Genomic DNA, 17,368 nt, shown 5'->3' with positions numbered 1-17,368 from the left:
AATCGCTAATCATGGCGCGGTAGCGCTCTCCATTGACCGTGGCGGCGGCTCCTGCCTCATTTTCGAAGAAAAATGGCCCAATGATGCCGCCAGACCAAAATCCGCACCAAACCGTCACTCTCTGAGGATGCATCGGCTTCTCCATGATAACGTGCGGGTTCTCCATGATAACGTGCGACCCCCAGATGCGAAAATTTTGCTTATTAACATACCCGCCGAGATGAAAATGTGCCTCATTCGAGAAGATGATTTTTTTTTGGCAAAAATCGGCGTCTTCTTCAAAGTAAAACTGCACTTTTTTCAAGCGTTCCTCAAGCGTATAAACAACCATTTTCGTTCAGCGTAAGGATAAAACTAGGTCTCTGTCAAATCAGAAGTGACATTAAGGTTACCAATGTCGAAATTACCGTTAGTTAAAAAAAATGATTTTTTAATTCAATTATAGAGGCTTTAACGATGTCATGTCATTCGCCATTAATGTCATTCGCCTCTTCGGGCCAGTAAAACTTTCTGACCCTATGTGCGGGATTGGGAATTGAACCCAGGCAGGTTGCGTGAAAGACACTTGCCCATCACTCTATACCCGTCCAAAAAAAAGTGTTAGATGGCGGACCCTGTACAACCATTTCGACGTATATTGAGTCCGATACAATTATGACACCCATTTGGAAAATTTTTGATAAGTTGAACAATTGCTTTAGTTACTTCGTTTTTACATGACGATGTGAAAATTTTGGCAGAGCTTCTATAACTGCTAGTGCAACGTGGGCAAGTTTGGTGATTAGCTGCACAATTGTTTTAGATATAGTGTTTTTTTCGGTATTAACGTAAAACTTAACAGGTATAAGTTGCACAACCGATTTTAATAGATTTAAAAGTCTTTCTGTACTTCTCTAACAACTTTCAGTTGTTGGATGTAATCTCAGTTTTATCATAAATTGCTGACCACAATTCCGATGATATGGAGAAAAAATTATGTTGTTGCGATAAAAAGAGCAAGAGATATTCGCGATCAAGTTCTACCCATTTTTTGTACAAGGTAAATTTTGAAAATGCGGCCCATAGTAAAGTAAGTCGTATTCAAGACAAAATAGTGCAGATATATACTGATAAATTCGATTATTCTGAACTTATGTTTAGTATAATATATTAATCGACATATTCGATTTAGTTTATATTGAAATAATAAAAAAAATCATACAAAATCATCTTTAAACTTTTTTCGCTTCAAGTACCATCACTAAACTATAGCAAATAATTCGAGTAGCTTTTGTCAATTCTATGCCATCAAATGACTTGACGATGATGATGATGGCGGTGATGCTTATCGTGAAGAATCGGTCCAATAAATGGTAGTGAGCAAACAAAAAAAAATAAAAAGAAACAACGAGTAGAGATGATGTCGCTCCCGGTGCAGTCTGATCCAACTGCCAGACTGTATATCGTCGGGAAGATAGTAGTTGCAAAAAGTCTCCGGTATAGATGGCGAATCTGCAGCTGTTGATTGCGATGATGATGGTCTTCAGATTGCTATTGTGTGACGCTATTGAAGACTGGCGCATTTCTTCTTACACAAAAGAAACTAACTTAGTGGGAATCCAACTGAGGAAATCCGTCTTTCATTGATACAAAATCTTCTGGCTGCTAAAATGACCATAAGCGTTTCGAAGTTATTTGTGTTGTTCGTGACACTGGAGGAACCATAGTTTTTAAAATAGAGTACACTATTTCAACGATCACCGGAAATTCGTTTGCGAAGTGCGCACATCTCCATTTGCCAAATTAATCAGGCAGTAAGGATTTGGTCCTAATTCTATCACAATCATTAATATCCATCCGATTGATCTCTTTTTAATCCTCCCCATCATCGAGGATCTGGCGAGCCGGAAACAATTTCACTGTCATTGCGTAATTGCAATCCATTCCATTCCATTCCGGGTCTGCTGTTCGATACTCAGCATGGCACGATACGTGCACTCGCTGTAGGTTTCAATTCGCAAAACCACATCAATTATAGAGATTTTCAGCTGACTCCCTCCCTCGGTTTTTCGTTTCTGGCGGAAAGGCCACAGCAGAAAATAACATCGTCAAAATGTGTTATCTCTGCACAATTCCTCTCCCGGAACCGAAATCAAATTAAAACCGAGGAAATCGATTAAAGATATAGGAATCTGCCCTCGCAAAGCACCACCACCACACTCCATTCGATGACTTTTGCGAAGACAGTAGAGCCCGAACGGCGCGTGTTTATTTAGTGGGAAGGGGAAAGGTAACGGATATGAAATAAAGCTGAACACGATTCGGGCCAAGAAATGCAGGAGATTTGTTACCAGGTCACATATATATATATATATATAGGTATGCATGGTAGTGAGCAGGAACGGCACGAAGTAGCTTGGGGAAAGCGATTAAATTGTTAAATAAGGCGAAAAATGGAATCCGTTCGAGCAATTCCTTTCGTTTTCCGTTTTCCTTTAAACGATTTATGCCACTGCTGGTAGCAGACAAAATTGAAGGCAGCGATGTTTAGTTGGGCGGGTTTTTTTTTTGGATCGTTGCCAGATTCGTAGGTGATTTTTTTTCTACATTTTTTATAAATGGCGCTTGAACTAGAATTTATTGCTGTCAAAATATCAAACAACGATTTCATAATGTTACACGATTTAAGCATGAAACAACAGAGCTAGCGATATGAATCATACATTCAAAGCTAACACCCCGGTGAATCGTGTACGGCTCCACTCTAACCATTGGAGTCACCATTAATCGTTACTCCAGTTTTCACCAACTCGAAACAACACCATATCCCAAAGCTTCCTCCGACCCAGAAATGCACTAAATAGCACTCACACACACACACCCACATATCAGGATGTTGTTGGTGGTTGATCTATGTTTGCTCATCTATCAAAATGTAGGACACCATTTTCCGTCCATGGTTCAGTGTCCCTGATAGCTGGTAGCCCCCAGGAGGAAGCTGCATGTGCTGCATCGATGACATTCACCATCCCATCAGTCTTCAGGCTGACGCTCCTTCTCACAGGTGTTCATCTTATCGCTGTCGAAGCTCGAGTCCTTGCAACACCTGGCACATATCTCTTACCATCTGTGGCCGGGGCATCTGGCGCTTTTACACTTTATCAACGAAACCCATCCGCTCAGTCACGGTGCCATTCCTCACACAGATAGAAGGACGTGTGTCGGAACAGATAGCTGAACAGATATAGATATATGAAGAAAGATGGTTATGACTGGCGCCGCTAACAGACGCGACGACGAGGAGAATGTCACCATGTAAGCAAGTGAGTGAGTGTAGATACGAGGCAAAGTTTACAGCATCAACAATGATTTATGACGGGGTGCATGAATAATTGAAAATGATAGAGGAAAATTAATGATGTTGGATGCGAGTGTGCGGGCATAATTTCTGGTGCTGCCGAACATTCTACGCTGAGGATAAACACTAATAAAGAAAATTTATGGCATTCCGGAGAAGCACTTCCGAGCGAAGCAATGCCAAAGGTTGACAGCATAAAACACAGCCCGGCAACGCATTTGATACTGTGGCATCGAAAACCTCACCAGCATCGGTTCATTTATTCATTCATTTAATTGCTATCGGAATGGTTCAAAACACTCCACTGTAAGAGTGTCTTTTCGATAGACTTCCGACGACAACAGACTTGGCTATTGATAGACATTACGGAAACTTATTGACGTGGAGGATCTAGATTGAACTGGACAACGTCAAACAGTAAACACGATGATTCGGTGTTATGTGCCTGTTCGTGGGTGTAGATATTATTTCAGTAGCTTATCATTGATAATAGCTCGCATTTGACTATTTGTACAAGTGAGTCAGTCATTGTGACGAATATAGCGATAGCAGGATGAAATACTGATTAAAGCGCGCTGTACAAGGTTACTTCCAACGTCACCGGAGAAACTCATCAACTGCAGCCACTAGACCCTCCAGAGCCTATCACCTAGATAAATAACCGACGAAGCACCAACAAATAAAGTTATTTTAGTTCTAAGCGTTACTCATATGTTTATAAATGGTACTAAAGGATACTTCATCAAATTTCCAATTGAATCTTGAATAAAAACAAGAGTTAGATCAGTTCCGTTGTCGGAGTTTCTTGACCACTACACTACTCGAGTACTCCCGGAACCGAAAATCGACCAACGACTGAGAAAAACTTCAATTCGAAAAAAAATTGAGCCAAATCTAGAAGAACTTTCCCTTATTTTGCATCGTCGCTCTAAAGGACGGCATACGATTTGAAACACTTTTTACCCTGTATTTCCAGAACCGCAACTCACATCCAAATGAAATTTAACAGCAATTTATGAGCAGGGCTGGGAAAATCATCGAACATAAAAAATCATTGGTGATCTGAGATCACTACTGATCTTAAGATCACTGATCGCCTACATAAAACAATCATTACTGATTTCATCACAAGTGATCTTTTCCATAGAAAAAATCATCGTTGCGGAATCACAATTGATCGGCGTTTCCGACAAAATTTACCCCAAATTTATTTATTCCTTTTCATGTCAGCAATAGACAATATGTAGGGTAAGGGCTCCCTATTTCATCTCATTTGTAAGGACGTCGCCTTCAAACCCCGATTTAAACACTAAAATCACTTTAACTTTTTCATATTACTGCTTTATTCGCCTTGCTCCACGTTGAGAATTGATTCACATTTCTTGAAAATTTAACTAATATTCATAAAACAGCTAAAAACACTTATGATGTGTTCACTACTCTGCTCCTAATTTCATCTCAATGGATTTTTATTCATCCAATGGTTGGTCCTTTATTCATCCTATAAATTAGCAATGGCGACAGCAATCAAAACAAAATATTCCACTATTACACTCTCAGGTTCAAAATGTCAGAATTCTTCTTAAAAACGGCCTAATGCAAACTATGAGACAATACACGATATGTTTAGAACCAGTTTGAAAACATTTCAACGTCTAAAAATTTTTCGGTCGTTTCCGTTACCTCTCGCTTTGAATTTAAAACTTTACTGTAACGTTAATTTGGTGAACTTTAAATAAAACCAAAAACGGAATTGTTACTATTTAGACATTAGCCTTTCTTAAAACAAAGCGCAGAGCCAGAGATGCCATTTATACAGATTTATCTGTATTGTATAGATTTTTGCGTTCGCATACTGATTTAAATCAATGTACAGATTTTATACAGATTTGTACAGGTTCATAGTAGGTGAGAAGTAAAAAATTAAACTTTTCTCTCTGAGTATCTATTAGAATTTGATTGCAGTGATTCTTTAAAAGCTTATTAATCAACGGACAAATCACATGTTAAAGTGAAAATCTTTTATGTAGATAATTGATTATGAACACTGACAAACATTTATATTAAAATTTGGAACCAATTTGAACTGATATATATATATATATATATATATATATATATATATATATATATATATATATATATATATATATATATATATATATATATATATATATATATATATATATATATATATATATATATATATATATATGTATATATATATATATATATATATATATATATATATATATATATATATATATATATATATATATATATATATATATATATATATATATATATATATATATATATATATATATATATATATATATATATATATATATATATATATATATATATATATATATATATATATATATATATATATATATATATATATATATATTGTTATTGTATATATTAACTCGTTGAATATTCTCGTGAGCGGGGCAATGACTTACGGAGATATAAAGAACTATCTGTTAACATCATTTCATTAGTGAAAACAGATAGAGCAGATATCGACTTTCAATGCAACGGAATACATATTTTCTATGAAAATATCTGGCATCTCTGTGCACAGCCGATGAAACACACACACTTCACAGCCCTATGTTGACGTATAGCGGAATGAAACCAGTGCTACTAGATTTGCCATAATGGTTATTTCATTTGTATTTAACACGCTCTTTCTGGTAATATTCGAAGCAAAAACAGTTTTATTGAAGTATTAATATCAGTAATATAATTAATACAATGTCACGAATACCAAAAACATACTTTTTGATAATAATTTGAAGAAGAAAAACAATTTATTTTTTGTAACATTATGAGAAAACTTGGCAACTTTGCGAAACCAAATGAGATGAAAACAAAGCGCAACCAAGTGAACTAAGTGAAAAACTTTCATCTTATATTTTTAAAGACTTTTATTGTTTGTCGGGTAGTTTTTGAAGTTTTAAATCGTTAATTAAACAAGTGGCAAGTGAACATTACTAATTATGAAGTCATCCAGCATTCAATGGTAGTGTAGTTGTGTGAAAAAGTGTGAATGTTTTGACACGAATCGTTTAGTAGATAATCAGAAACATGACGAACTGTAAATCTTGAGACGAAAATGTGTCCTAAATTGAAAAGTGAGTTTATTTTAAATGAAAAAAAAAAACGATAAACGAAGAACTTAAAACCATTTCTTTCAATAGGAAAGTGTGACAATAGCTTTTGTAATCATTTTAAAACATTTCACAGTTTGGTACAGGTAGGTTGTAAAATTTTATTCATGTTCAAAGTAATGAGGTGAAGGGATGAGATGGAAATAGGAGCTCAGATGAAATAGGGAGCCGTTATCCTAGTACCAATGATAAAAAATTATTCCTATTTAAAAATTATGCTTAAAAACTTCGTTTGAATTCTGATACGCGTGATGTTAAAGTCGAACCCTGTTGATACTATGTAGAAAGTTCGATGTAGACTAGAGATGGTCAAGTAAGAATTTTTTTCAAACCCGACTGGCATCCGATCGAAAATTAAAAAAAAATTACCCGTACCCAACCCGAACCCGAAATAATTTTTCTTCCAAACCCGAACCCAATCCATACCCGATAAAAAAAAATAAACATCTTCCGACCAAAGTTTTTTATCCGAACCCAACCCGTACCCGTTGAAAATGAAAACAAAAATATGGCACCCGTATCCGACTCGAACCCGACAAACATATTCTTTCTGTACCCGAACTCGACCAAAACCCCTCGTCATACAGGTTCGGGTCGAGTTTCGGGTACAAATACCCGAAACCCGACCATCTCTATTGTAGACCAATAGTAGCAACGTTCTATCCACAATTAGTACGGCTAAGAAGTTATCGAAGAAAGACGTTATTTCGAAGAGCTCAAAAGGAAAATAACGATTAGGCCGCACAGTACACTACCGGAGGATCGTTATCAGCTTTGACGGGGACCTTGTATGACTCATCGCGCTGTGCGTGTGAAAACGATCGAAGACAATAGTTAGAGTTAGCGCAATACGTTACTTTGGTACATCCTCTTCGGAAATTAATTTAGTGTTGAATGTGAGTTTATTCGCTAAAATTATCGTTGATTACTAATTACACCTATGAATACTGAACCTTTTAACTGTCTAGATATAAAATAGATTAAAAGGTGAGAAACTATGGATTGTGATAATGTTGGAAATTGTACTATATCTTAACATAACGTGAACAGTAATCGATAACAGTGATTAATAGGTAACTGAAATTTCTGTGTTATTCACCGGCATTGGAACATTGGTTAGGGTGAGCAACTATTGATCTTTTTCATATGCTATGTTAAAACTTAGGGTGTTCGTTCAGGTTGTCACGAGTTAGACACATACTAATTGCACTATATTCTTCAGGTAGCGTCTAGTACTTAATCAGGTGAGCACTCTGTAATTAACAGTGATTAACCGATCAACCTGACTAACAGTTTATGGTCTGACAGATAGCGACTATTGAAACACCGAATGTACGAATGAGTGAGCAATATAGAGACTTTAAGCAGCAGATGCCTGTAAAATGATTTTGCTGTTTTCATTACAAATCTCAAACAACGAGATGCTTTTGCTACAATAAAGTTGATATGCTACTTGAAAGACAATTGCACGTCTAGAATTACACCGATATCCTTAACACATGCGGTTCCGTTGATCACTATAGTTTCGTTCATAGTTCTGAAATACAGTATATAATGCTTCTTTATCGATTTAATCATTGCATCCCAAATAACAATCAAACCTTCTATATACACTGCTAATCCACGCGTAAAAGAAATAAGACCACTAAGTCGTATGTCTGCGTTTTATTTGTTGATGTAATGTATGTAGAACTTGCTTGTAACTTTCAATTCATTTTGAAAAATTTAGAAATAATTTGAAATTTGTGAAATAAAATATGTTATGCGAATTTTTTAAAAATTTATCGGCACATATTTATCTATCCATTACACATGTGAAGTATTTTTTTGGGATCGAACATTTAACTTTGTATATTTTTCCAGTATATACTCATTTTCTCTCTCTCACATTAACAACAGTCTCTTTCTTTTTCTACTTGTACATCTCCTCATTTTCGCTGTCTATTGCTGCTCATCTATCTATTTTTGCTCTATTATCAGCCATGACTGAAAAAATTCAATGTTTAATCTGGTTTGATGTGCGGGGGAAGTGACTGAGTAAGTTAAAACAAGCATACAAATTCAAATCGCAGTTCGTTCAAAATTAATGTTTTCACACCGTTTGTGCTTTTAGTGTAGAGTAGCCGTTCCCGTTTTCGATCATGTTCAATGTCTTGACGAAAAATATTTGTTGTCGTTTGTGAGTAAACAATTTGTTATGAAATTGTATAATGTGAAAACTGTGACTAATCATGTATGTTAACCTTATAGTTGCCCTGAAGATGCAGGGATTTTCCTTCGAAACGTCGGCTCTTAACGCAAAATAAATATTTTGTAAAGCAACACTTGACCAAAAAGCGATCTTTCAGTAATATGCAATTGTAGTCCGGTAGCCTATACACTCTGCTCTGTAAATAAATCTGTACATATTCTGCTATCTGCGCTATGTAAGTGAATGTCGGTAACAATGCGGTAAAATTTCATTTTCAATCGAATAACATAAGATGAAAATGAAATCTATGGCCGCTGACCGTCAGCGTATCCCTACTAATTCATTTGACTTTTGCTGCCTTTTTCAAGTGAAGCTCCCAGAATTCATCGTCAGTTGAATAAACGTACCTAGTCATTTGAAGTTTTGTTTGCTCAGTTTCAAGTGCCAAGTAGTATAGCTGCTTCATTGTCTTCGCTCTTGGTAGTAAGCAGATTCGAACGAACAGAATTATAAATGGAGTAAAGTATTAAAAATGAAAACTGAAGGAGGAAACAATTAATTTATGTGTATGCTGTGATTGATATTTCAGCTATCTGATTAGTCTTTCATCTATTATCTTGAACCAATTCGAATATTTACATGAACCTCATTTGAAGGCCGCTCTCACACTATTGAAAGAGATATTATGTTACTTCAAGAGATCAACTGACGGTGGTTAAACTGAGCCTCGATTGAATGCTGCTCGTTCGGGCCGTCAGCAAACATTGTGTGTGTCAGAGAGTGAAGTTTACTACAGTGGAGAGATCGTCAATGTTATCGATAATGTTTGATTGAAATAAAATATAGCATTAAATGCCAATATATAGCATGACAAAAAGCTGTTGTAAGATTATTATATTTTGAATGCAAATTTAATGCACGCGGCTTTAAAGCATGTTGAATTAATGTGCTTTTACATTAACGATGTTATACTAAAGTTGTAAATGTGCAATGATATAATGCCTATGGTTACTTGGGCAAAATTATCAACCCATAACCTTAGTTCAAACATTTGAATGCACCATCTTTCGAAACTCAAATTATGCAATTTATAAGTTTACTCGCCCCTCTGTGCACCTCTGGTTCATCATCATCAGAAACGATTATCTAAATCAATCTTTTCCGATTGAATCGGTTGTGATTTTTTTAGAATGTAGATCTTTACTAATTTCGTCGTGACATGATCATGGTCATTCAAGAACCAAAATCATTTGGAGATCTACACAGAAAGAAAAGATGAAACTTACACGACATGTAAACCGATAGTACTATGAAATAGACATCAGTTGAAACGAAAATCTGATTTCAAACCATGATTGATGTAAAATTACATTAAAATTTATTTAGTTTTTCATTGAACAAGACTGTATATTTACAAACCGCTTCGTTTTGTTATGTAAATTTCCATTCAATTGCCTGCTCCAAATATGTGCATGAAAATAAATGTAACATCACAAAATATTTTTATCTGTGTACGGTCTTGTTCTTTCACGATCAATCTCTTGTCCTCCACTACGTTTGTGACGGATGCGATGTCCTGCGATTTAAAAACTGACGTTATCTACACGAATTTTTCCGCTGCCTTTAACAAAAGTAACCACACCATTACAGTTGCCAAGTTGGACAGATTGGGTTTTGGTTCTAACATGCTGCGCTGGTTTTGTTCATACTTCAATAATCGCCGATTAGTAATCAAGATATATGACTCTGTATCCAAAGAGTTTATTTGGGATACCACAAGGCACCCTTGAACCCCTGATCTTGCTCCTGTACTTTAAAGATGTGAATCTTTCTCTGGAATGTCCACACTTATCTTTTGTCGATGATCTCAAGCTATTTCAAATAGCTTGAAGTAATAAGAATGCCATTTTTCTCCAACACTAATTTAAACTTTTTTCAAACTGGTGCGAGGTAAATCGAATTGCTTTATACATTGTCAAAAGCTCAATCATCACGTTCACACGCCACACGTGAAGTACACAGAAAATAATAATGAAATTTACACGACATTTAAATCAATGATATTATGCCTTTTTATCAGTTGAATAAAAATTTTTATTGAAAACCATCAGCGATGTAAAATTAATTGGAATGTCTTGATTTTTCAATGAATATTATAGCATATTTCAATTCACGCTTAGTTTTGCTTTTACAGTATATTGAAAAATAAAGACCTAAGAATTAACTTTATATTCAGTTTCCTGCTCCAAATATGTGCATGAAAATAGATGTGAATATTTTTATCTGTGTAACATGCACAAATCGCTGGGAATTACCAATTTTCCAACTATCGGGAATCTAATGATAGGTGGTAAGCAGAGATGGGTTAACAACTAAACCGGTACGTACATACCCAACTAGCACAGGTTAACTTTACACTTCAATGCCAGTAACTTATATGAAATAAATTCATGGAATAAGTTGAAACGATAGTTAGTTAGTTTGTGCAAATCGATTATGAAATTTCCCGAGAAAATTGAGTGCGCATTTTCTCATAGATTTGCAAGTATTATCTTGTTATTCCGGAATCGGAAGTCGGATAAAGATGAAAGCAAGCTATGAGACCACAAGACCTTTCATTGGAATCTGACGGATTGACACCAAACTGAATTGACTCAGCCGCATCCAGCTAACTAACGTGTGCCTGTCACATGAGAGCGCGTTTACAAAGTCAATCCATGGATCGAAAACAAAATTGTTTAAAACTAGAATCTGCGAAGTCTGTTAAAACAGAATGGTCAAATTTTACGAAAGGAATGCAATGCCCTGACTTTGCTTTTTATAAGATATTCAAGCAGTCCTGTTTAGCCCCGGTCTTCCCCGTGTTTAAGAACCGTACAAAAACACCCACTCCGAACTGCATTCAATCGTTCCTGGAAAGTTCCGATTGTTCCATTTTTAATTTCAACTTTTCAAATGAACTGTACTGTTTACTGCCTAATCAAACGAATGCAAGATTTTCGCTGGAAACCCAATAAAAAGTCTTTGTTATTCCCCGTACATTGTTTGCCGTTTCTATCGAATCTAATTGCGAACAAATGTTTGTATATTTCCGAATGCGGCTAGTCGAATACGACTTCTTCGCCAGCGGGCAATCATTATTCATCCACGGGAAAGTAGAAAACGGAGGCTCACCGATTTCCATGTTGTAAAGAAAAAAAACATGTCGTCCCTCGTGCCAAATAACAATCCTTTATACGGTTTCATATTATTTGTTGAAACGACCAACTGGGTTTTCCATCATCCTCCCGTATCGTACGGATTCAGAATTCACGTTGTTAGCGAAAGTCAAATAAAAGTTCATCGAAAAAGAAAGAAACTCTAACCCGGAACAACCAAGACCCACGCAATCAAATGTTTCCTCAGCAAGGAAGAAATGTTTGTTGCAAACACGTGATTTCATCCCATGTCATGTCACTGGGAGCGCCCTTTTGTTTGTGCACAAACGTAACGGAACTCTTGTTATCAGAAAAGGCAACATTTTCTTGGATTCTTCTCCAGGAGAATGTTCCGAAAATAGGTTCATGCTAGAATTGTGCGAATTTGATTCTTCCCTTTATCAATGATGTTAAGAGTAGTATATGAAAAGTTTGGCGATTAAAGAATGGATTCTATTGGATTCCGACTGCAAGAAGGGAAAACTTTTCTCATTTTCCTTAAACAAATCAAGAAGCTCGAAATAATGAGGTGAAGTTAATGTTACCGACGACCGTGGTTCTCACAAGTTAGAGATCTGGAGTGCTGTATATTATTCAACTCGTGCCTGAATCCCGCTCCGGAGGCTTCGTTACATTTGCCGGAATAATTATGCTAATTAAGAGAAAGCTGTCACTGCGTCGTAGAATTCTCGAAAGATCATTATAAGAAACATGATGAGTCATTAAAGTGTTAGTTAACTGGCCGAAAACTAATAAAACTTCTCGTCGGTAAACTTTCTCTTTCACTGGTTAAGCCACAGCGAACGAGAGAAAGAGACCGACTAAGAACGCATCATCTCTCCATTCAGGCGAATTAAAACACTCTCCCACTCTCATTACTACATCTGCTCTTTCGTCGTTCGAGCTGGCCAATAAAACACAAAGAATGTGAAAACAATCTACCGAGCCTCTCTTTGACCGATTTTTAAATGGTTATTTTTAAGATGATGACTCACTCGTCCCGAGCCGATGGTCGTCACCGAAAGAATTTTCAGCTGATCGGCAGATAAACTGTTCAGGTCGAGCCTTCTGCTGTTGTGCTTTCGTGTATTCGCGTATTCACACACCTGCATGGCGGGATGTCGTCGCACTCGCACGGAATTTACTGTTTCCTAGGTGTGAATAGTGTTAAAATGCTACGTTTTTTCAAGACATAATTTTGAATTTGTTTGTCGTTTTTCTTATTGTCGTAGTCTCTGAAAACGAAATTTATCTCGAGTCTGTAGGTGAATGACCTTTCGCCTTGTAGCAAGACATGGCACAAAATCATGTGATTCACCTACCATAATTTAAGGTGCATCATCTTTAAGTAAATATCGGACAATAAGTAATAATTTCAAATCAAACTACCCGAACAGACCCTATAGGAAGGCGAAGATTGCGAAGGAAAAGAAACTACTAGACATGTTGATTCTTGTCTCGTTCTGTTTATCTTTGTCCGATTCTCGTTCAACGGAGCGATCAGTGCCCTGCCACAGTACGATTGCGAACGTTTACGGATATGGTGCAGGTGAAATTTGTGCGAATTAGTCTCGACTGAAGTGTTATTCTACATGAATGAAGACAATTAAAATTGTTTTTTTTTTGTTTTTCATAATATTTGCAGTTGATCATCAAATACACTGAAAATGTCGGCCTTCGAATAAGTGAATCGCGGAAATGGAGACAAGCAAACTACAGATTGAAGAAGGGGTAGAAAATCTACTTTTGTACTCATTCCGGCCAAATTCGAAGGCAATTAGTAGAGAACCTCGTCCAGATTCGTCTCAACAACAGTAGCAACAATGGCTCTTCCGAAGGATATTATCGAGCTCATGAGGAAATTGGGGTGTCAATCGGTAACACAACTGTTAGCGACCATTTTCGCTCTGCTCCTGCTACCGGTGATTGCCCTGAGCAACGGCTCTCAGAACAGATTCCTGAACAGTGGCATACAATTTTACAGGAAACATGATGTGAAAAAGTTGATCCAATAAGGTTTTAGTGGTGATATTAATTATTCTCCAGTGCTTTCATGCGCATTTTGAAGCACATTGTTCGAAGAATTCTCTAAAAGTGGCCGTTTTCCTAGAATAGAAGCGTTATCGCGTGCCTCGGCAGATATGGTATCAATAGACGCCGGTTTTAGATTCCAAGAAATGCGACTGTCAGACGAAGCCTCGAAGAAAGCCCTTAACATCGCAATTAACTGGATGATTCAGGGAGATAAGAGTGAATAATGGTCCATCCGAACGAGGTTAAATTGTTTGGTAGATGAAAGCAGAATGTAATAATCGAAAACGGCGGTGTGTTTTTGCAGAGTGGAAGCAGGTCCCGGATTGCGACCACCAAAGGATCCGGAGCCCTTCGAGAGAACATGGCCTTGACTGAAGCATCCCATTAGAATTTGTAGCTGTCAGATGCGATGAATAAAAGTGTTTATTACTTAAGATAACGGTTATGGAAATATAGTGATTTATTTTAGCTTTGGTGCTTATTATTGGATAGAATTCCTTGGTCGCTACGAAAATTGCATCAGAAAACAAAACGAAAGGTAACGTTCAATACAGCTTGTATGTATGAGTGTTTGGGGGTATGGTACACCTTTCGACTGATACCAACAAAAATGGAGCATTGAGACGGCTCAGTAACGCACACTAAAGCAGAGTATACGGAATAACAATGTGTGTGAGCCGCAGTTGAGTTTGAAAGCCTACTTAACCAGGGCCAATGAAAGTCATTTTCATTGACACTAAATAAACGAAAATGACGAGAAATTAATGTAACTCTCAACTTCGCTTGCAAACTATTAGAACGAAATCGATGTCCAGTCAATGACATAAGCGGAACAGTAGTTTCAAAATTGTGTTCTTTCTTTCATTTGCCCTCTCAGTCATTTGCGTTTTTTTAGTGGAAATCCCATAGTATGCAGTGTCAGTATTCAACTGAAGCTTTGAGAATCGTAAATGAGAGAAAATGGTTTCACAATGACTTTTACCTGTTGGTGCTCGAATTTGTAGTAGTTTTGGTTTCCAAAGAGGTTCTGTGATGTTATTACTTCGATTTGTCATATTTTAGTCACTCTTTATAACCAAGCGTCACAGATTTTGAATACATCGATGGAAGAATGAGAATTCTGCTGATGCTCCCTGCAGACGTTAGTTTGGTTTCGTCATGTGAATCATTTTTTCGAATAAAAAAAAATCTTTGCAAATTTTTGAAGCTTGTGAGTTTTATGAAACCCCTTAAAAATTGAAGAAGGGCGCACCTTTCAGCAACTGGTCGAGCTGGCCGATTTGGTGAATTTTCACCTTGATAAAACTAAAATTTACTAGAAGGCGGTTCTAGCAAATGTTTTTTTCACTGGACAAAATTTGATTTCATGATTTTCGATCTCGAGTGATACAAGTGGCTATTTCAACAGATATGTTACCAGGAATTACAAAAACTTTTCGATATATGTGATTGCGTTTTCCCATTCCAATGCGGAAATCGAAAGAAGATTTTCGCACTCAAGAATATTGATGTCTGATGGAAGATATCGTCTCAGTGAAAATACATTCAATAATGGAAAGAACGTAATAAATGGAATGCGATTCTTCAATAATATGGTAACAAATTTTGTGTATGATAAAAATCGCATTCTTAAAGCAAAATTTGCACGACATGCTTTCGAAGCGAAGTCTGACAATAAAAGAAACGAAGAAGTTCTGAGATTCCATCCGTGGTGAAAGTGTTCTATTAGTTTGTTGGTTCCACTATCCAACATTTTCAAATGTTCTTTGCGTTCTGGATTTTTTCTGAAATATGGAAGAAATCCAATGTGAACAAGGGTATAGTATCCAACTACCGTGAAATTACTGCTTTGTGTGCTGTATCGAAGCTGTTTGAAATTAGAGTTCTGGATTTTATAACACATAGTTGCTCTGACTACATATCTAAAACTCAGCTTGGATCCATGCCAAAGCTCTCAACTTCCCCTGCTGCGTTCGACGAAATCAATCATCACATAACGATCTCCAAGTTAAGCAGACTCTGATTAAACGGATCATTTTTTAATTGGCTTCGATCATATATAACTGGTAATGAAATGATAGTGAGAATAGGAACCTGTACAACCTCACCATGTGCTGTTACATCTGGAGTTCCTTAAGGAAGTCACTTTGGACCGTTCTTAATTTTATTGTATCTCAACGATCTAAATTTTTCGATCAAGTGCATGAAACTATCGTTCGCCGATGTAGTAGCGTAGTAGTAGCGAAAAGTCTGTATTCAAGTTTTACTATAACATTCCACAAACTGTTCTCGAACGCGCATCGTCTGTTAAGGACTTGGGTGTTCTGGAAATCAAGTTAAATTTTAAAGAGCACATAGAGTTTGCAATTGTTACAATTTGACATTCGACGTCGTAGTTTTCCTATTTTTTTTCCTCGGACTCCCTATGTTAGAACTAATTATGTATATAACGAGCCCATTGCTAGCATGTGCCGCATATTTAACAAATGTTTCAATTCTTTCGACTTTCATTTATCACGTAATATTATCAAGAAATCGTTTCTTATGTTACTGTCTCATTCGATTTAGTTACTATAGAAGCACTAGATTTAAGGAAATGTGTCATTTGGATTGATCTATTGATGCAAAAGATGAGGAAATTTTATGCCTCATGGAGAACAAGTTTGACAGAAACTAATTCCAGTGCGCTTTTTCCTGATCTAAATAAAAGAATAAAAGATGAGGAGGAAAAGAAAGTCATTCAGAGTAAAACCTGACAACAGAAGAAGGCGCTATTATAATTGAAACTGAAATTAAAAAGAGTGAATCAGATCATCCTGATGTGGTCTACCTTAAAATTCTTTTCTTACCAAGAAGGAAATGTTTGCCAAGCAAAACGATTTTTACTGTAACATTTTTATTATTACTGTAACATTTTCCGTACATCAGAGAGTATTAATTAGGGAGCAAGAGTAAACCAAGTTAACTTGTGTTGGTAATTTGTGTATTACGTACATTTTGTTTGGTACGTATGTCATAGATCTATGTATTCATATATGCAGTGCAACGAGTTTATCAAAGTGACTTGCAGGATTGAGTTTCAAACAATCTCTTTTGACAATATTTTATTCTCAAATGAATGTTAAGCCTGTCATGTTGTATGAAGTATCAGTTTGGAACAATTTTTCGCCAACGTTTAATAAAAAATTGCTTACTTATAAAAAAAGTTAGCAACACTGCTTCAATGCATTTGTATTAGATTGCGCTACACAAAATAAACAGAACTGAATATTCTCTGTTACAAAAGCAGTTTTCAGGAAAAATAAATAGTTTCACGACAACATTCCATATCCATTAGCGGCCCTTACACGAGCATTAAAAATGTCATTTTAAATGATGTCATTTAAATGATGTAATTCAAATTTGTTTGAAATTTCGTCATTAGTGCACC

The 17,368-nt window shown here is 36.3% G+C and overlaps 1 protein-coding gene and 1 long non-coding RNA gene across 11 annotated transcripts in view; one reads left to right on the top strand and one right to left on the bottom strand.

Annotated features, from left to right (window-relative positions):
• The window catches only part of LOC131426934 (semaphorin-1A), a 530,738-nt gene that overhangs the window by 195,809 nt on the left and 317,561 nt on the right, over positions 1-17,368 (bottom strand). The window lies entirely within an intron of this gene.
• Positions 7,069-14,406, top strand: LOC131426936 (uncharacterized). Of its 5 annotated transcripts, none has more exons than XR_009229217.1 (2): positions 7,069-7,412; positions 13,550-14,406. It is a non-coding gene; the product is annotated as an uncharacterized LOC131426936 (long non-coding RNA). The 5 variants fall into 5 exon arrangements; XR_009229216.1 differs by having other exon boundaries at positions 7,069-7,503; XR_009229219.1 differs by lacking the exon at positions 7,069-7,412 and adding an exon at positions 7,508-7,637.

Source organism: Malaya genurostris, chromosome 2 (assembly GCF_030247185.1).
Source record: "Malaya genurostris strain Urasoe2022 chromosome 2, Malgen_1.1, whole genome shotgun sequence".
Taxonomy (NCBI): domain Eukaryota; kingdom Metazoa; phylum Arthropoda; class Insecta; order Diptera; family Culicidae; genus Malaya; species Malaya genurostris.
The sequence above is the reverse complement of the archived record's forward strand: the minus strand, read 5'-3'. Positions and strand labels throughout refer to the sequence as shown.